Source organism: Babylonia areolata, chromosome 18 (genome assembly GCF_041734735.1).
Source record: "Babylonia areolata isolate BAREFJ2019XMU chromosome 18, ASM4173473v1, whole genome shotgun sequence".
NCBI classification, from domain to species: Eukaryota; Metazoa; Mollusca; class Gastropoda; order Neogastropoda; family Buccinidae; genus Babylonia; species Babylonia areolata.
This window is the reverse complement of record NC_134893.1, coordinates 28,539,601-28,544,600: the sequence shown is the minus strand read 5'-3', so window position 1 is coordinate 28,544,600 and position 5,000 is coordinate 28,539,601.

The following is a 5,000-nucleotide window of genomic DNA, read 5'->3' as shown; positions in this document are numbered from 1 at the left end:
GAGAGAGAGAGAGAGAGAGAGAGAGAGAGAGAGAGAGAGAGAGAGAGAGAGAGAGAGAGGCCTGTTCCAGAGATACATAGCAACTACTGTACAAATTTGTACGGAATACGACCACGAATGTGCATAGTGTATCTTTGTTATAGAAATGCAGATCAACAATAATAACGATTCCATCATCAATACTGTAATACTGACACTAATATCCAAAAGGAAACAAATAATAATAATAATAATCACAAAAATCAATGTTTGCGCTCAATTTAGAGCGCGCGTGTTACACAAAGAAAACAGTCAAGAAGATGAAACAGGAAACAACACTGTTTACACTCAAACCTAAGGTGACTGATATCAATTACACCCCAATGATACACACTAACATCATCTCACCACACCATGTCACTTACAGATACCAGTAACATCTTCTTTTTTTTACAATCGATGACACCGACAGTAAACACAGCTTCATTTCCATTGTCAAACAAATTTGACGTATCTGAAATGTATAATGTATTTTTTATTAAACAAAACTTTACAAGCTCTGATATTTAATTTTGACAAGGCATACCTAAATTACACAAAAAACCCAATATAGTTGATGTATTTAGACCACCTGAATGACTTCGGAAAACACAAGGTAAAACAGTAAAACGTTGAATGATAACATTCTATTAACACAGATGTTGATTAAAAAAAATCACCAAAAAATCAACAATCAATCCGCTTTATCGGAAGAGCAAAAACGCGTATTTTCAGCATTTATGAGAAAACGCAAAAATGGAGCATCTTCTGACAAATAGTTTATCGATGTTACGAAACTTCAGATCAAACTGTCTGGCGGAAAAAAGCATATGAAAAAATAACATGTACATGTGAGTATCGATGATTGTGTCAATTGATCGTGAGCTATATTTACATCAGTTACCATTGAAATAAGATAGTAATATAAAAAAGTAATACATAAGCCAGTGCCATGCAGATTGTTCCATTAAAAATCATGCGAATGGCATTGCACAGCATGAAGAGTTTGAGGCATAAGTTAATACCGTGCACGATTTCCCTTATTGAAATAATCATGTGAATTAGATTGTACAGCATAAAACGGTTAGGTCGATATATTGATAATATAATTTATTTTTATCATTAAATCCCTTAATTGTATAAATAAATACATGCGAGCGTGCGTGCGTGCGTGCACACACACACACACACACACACACACACACACACACACACACACACACACACACACACACGATTGAGGAAGATTATCACGACCCGGCTTTGAGGTGTCAACATCTTTTTTTTCTGAAATATCATAACACAGACAGGAGACAGAAAGATACTGGGTCATGCTCATGTCCAACAATACTGATCTTTATCACTATCATCGTTATCATCACCACCACCACCACCATCATCATCATCATCAAAGCAACATGCACATAGACCACAATCACAGGGACAGAGGTTCTGACACAAGTTGTACATGTTTCAGGACAGGAGCCAGTTTCAGTACTGAGGTGATACGTGCTGTCTCATATAAGATCATGTACTGTAGTGCCAAAAATGACAATGTCCCGCAAATATCATTTAGCCAGTTATAAAGCGAAGACTGGCGTTTTCAAATGCATCCCACATGCATTAAAGTCAAGACAGTGATTTAGGGTGCCTCAAGATTGTCAATATTCCACAAAGATTATCACAGAAATGTTGTTGTGATTTCTGACAATTCCAAATAGGCCTACTTATCCAGAAGAACGCTTTTTGTTGTATCTTGTATACCCACCAGTAGGAATAATTTATTCAGAACTTCACTTGTGATGTCGCCGTATTCTTAGCTTCCAGGGAAATAATCATTATATAGTCCTTGCTTTACATTTGCTGTATTTGATTATGATTCATTTATCCTGCGATGTAATGTTCTACGTGATGTGCAAATCATTTCATGTGGCATCATTTGAACAGTGTTTATACGATTTTCTTCTGAAACAAAAATCGTGCGTAATTCTACTACATGTCGAAGACAGTTTCTAAAAAAACAAACAAACAAAAAAACCCTTTATGAATATAGTTCACTTTTTGTTTGGACCAATGGCCAAAGTAAAAAACAAAGTCCTCGTTCTTGATATTTTGACAACTGCAAACTGAAAGAAAGAAAGAAAAGAAAAGGCAATGACGAGAAAGAAAGAAGAAAGAAAGGTAAACAAAGAATGAAAGAAACAATAACAACAATGATGATGATGGTAATAACAAAGCAACAAAAAGTTAAAGTTCGGTCACTCTCAGTGAAGTGAATCGTATGTGAAATCATGGAGAATATCACTCAAGAAGGCCTCCAAACAACTAAACAAAGAAGGCCCCCAAACAAAGAAACAAAAAACGACAAAACACCACGAATCTCAAGAGAGAAATCTAAATAAAACAACGACGACTAACCAAACCAAAACATGGAGTTAAAAGCAAAGGCATTACGTACACTTTTTACACACCAATATCAGTCCATTTATCTTCTCGTCTCAGGTGACATTCTATTGCAGTGTGGAAACCAGAGGACAAATAAGTTGTGTGATTTATGGTCCTCAATTTCCAGCGAAGAAAAAGGTGAGAACCTTGTTCAAATTCATATTCCATTTGGAGACGCATTGATTTAGAAATGAAGAAGTCTGTCAAAGAAAAACAAACTACCCAGTGAATGCAATGATTATATATTCCATTTGAATCAACACTGATTTTGAAATGAAGAAATCTAGCCATAAAATTCTGACCAGTGAATGCGTGAATCACATGTTCTGTCTGGGTCCAGACCGAATGTGATATACAGAAGGCTAAGCACTGTAGTGTTTTCTGTGCGCATTGGCAGTAAGATGAGTGGTGGACTGAACGAGAGTGTCAGCAGGAGGCCTTTAAATTCACTTTCTGTGCCAGTATCTGTACAGTTTCAGTGAAGGTCGCCAGGAGGCTACACACCAGACATGATCCTGCTCGACAGCCAAGTCACCTACTGTTCTGATCTAACACACAGAAGTCACCACCTACTGTTCTGATCTAACACACACAGGTCACCGCCTACTGTTCTGATCTAACACACGCAGGTCACCGCCTACTAGGCCCCTACTGAGGTCATCGTGAGGGCAAGACATGAAGACCAAACATCCTGAACAGGTGTTTAAATATCGAACAAAGAAAGGACAACAAAGGTCTATGATGACCTCACTGCTTCGGTTTATTCGTTTTGATGGATTGGTCAGTATGGTTTAGGATTTCCTTCATGCGCACACACTCTGCATGCAATCAGAAAATGATGAATATTTGAACCGACTTTACGTTCCAAGATTCTATCAATCTCAAGTCACCCACGCATGATTCGCATGGAATATGTGCCGCCAGCTAAAACACAGCGGCTTTCAACAGGATATTTTTAAACGCGCGTTTTGCATTTGATTAATATCTTCACTACCTGACACCAGGGAGCTTTGCTTTTGAGAAGAAAGAAATCCCATTAATAGATTCGATCGCCTGGAAATAATAGTTGATTATCAACGCAGACACATGCGCTACCAAATCAAACGATGACAATATTTCATAGCGGAGCCACACTATCTTCTGTTTCGCAATGAAAATTGTGTTAACGCTGCTTTCAAATTAAGCGACTATGATTAATGGAGAGAGGAAGTTACGATGCTTGCACATTTACAGTTTTTGGTTCCAGAGAAACAGTGTTGTGTTTATTGTAGTGCATAGTGCCCTTCCTGTGACAGAACAAAGTTTAACGGCGGCAGATTAGCGAGGCATTGGATTCATTATCCACTGTGTCTGGGGCTTGGCATAGGAAGACGAGGCCCGATCCTGTCCTTCCGCTGTTTTGACCATCCCCAACCGAAGTCAGGTGCCAACTCACAGCTTGGTGGAGTGATGAGGAAAATCGGCGTGAAGAGCCTTTCTTAAGGATAAAACACCATGCCGATACGGGGCCTCGAACCCTGATCACTGGTGAACACTGGGTCAGAGGTCCAGCGCCTGACAAACTCTGCAACGGCACCTGCCTTCCTGCAGCAGGCAACTTGCTGACATGCACGACACACGCTCTTGGTCATGAGTTCGGTTTCAGGTTGTTTTTGTTTTTTTGTGTTTTTTTTGTTTTGTCGTTGGCTGGTGTTCACCACGGTGTGTTCCTCTTGCCAAAAAAAATACCCCGGATACAATAATATATACGTTTATCTCATGACCTTTTTATAACCGTTGGTTAAAACAAATAAAGTTCACAAAAAGGAGGAGACACAATGTACAAAAATGATGTTCTCTGGAGATCTGTATATCAGAACACAAGAGAAGAGATCATATCAATTTCGTTTCTTATGTTATTCGAGTATTCCAGATTGTAAATACGTTTAGCCTGAGAAATGTAAGCGGTGTGTGTGTGTGTGTGTGTGTGTGTGTGTGTGTGTGTGTGTGTGTGTGTGTGTGTGTGTGTGTGTGTGTGTGTGTGTGTGTGTGTGTGTGTGTGTGTGTGTGTGTGTGTGAACATGCAGCTATGTGTCCTGACTACATAAAACGTGTTCAGAATGGGTCATTCTAACGACGCTTTTGTCAGTTTTCAACCACAAAGCCGAAAAAAAAACACACCCAAAACATTGAGGGTACCCATCCTACTCCCCCCAACCTCACCCCCACCTTCCGTCCCTCCGGGGAGGGTTCCTCCTCTCACATCCAACCCCTTCATTCTGGAAAAAGTAAATAATGAAAATAAAAACCTGCTCAGATGACAAATGTCTTCTGTCCTGTGACCCGTATCCATGTAATGTCACCCAATAACCTCTGACACCCTGGCGCTTAATCAACAAAAGTATATATATCTAAAAAAAAAAAAAAAGCCCACCAACATATAATATATATCTGTATATAAAGCGGGGAGAAGGAAATTGGTGGTGATAGGGGGGAGGGGGAAGCCTCGGCTAGCTGTCCACCCCTACCCCCACCACTACCTCCCCACCCCGCCCACA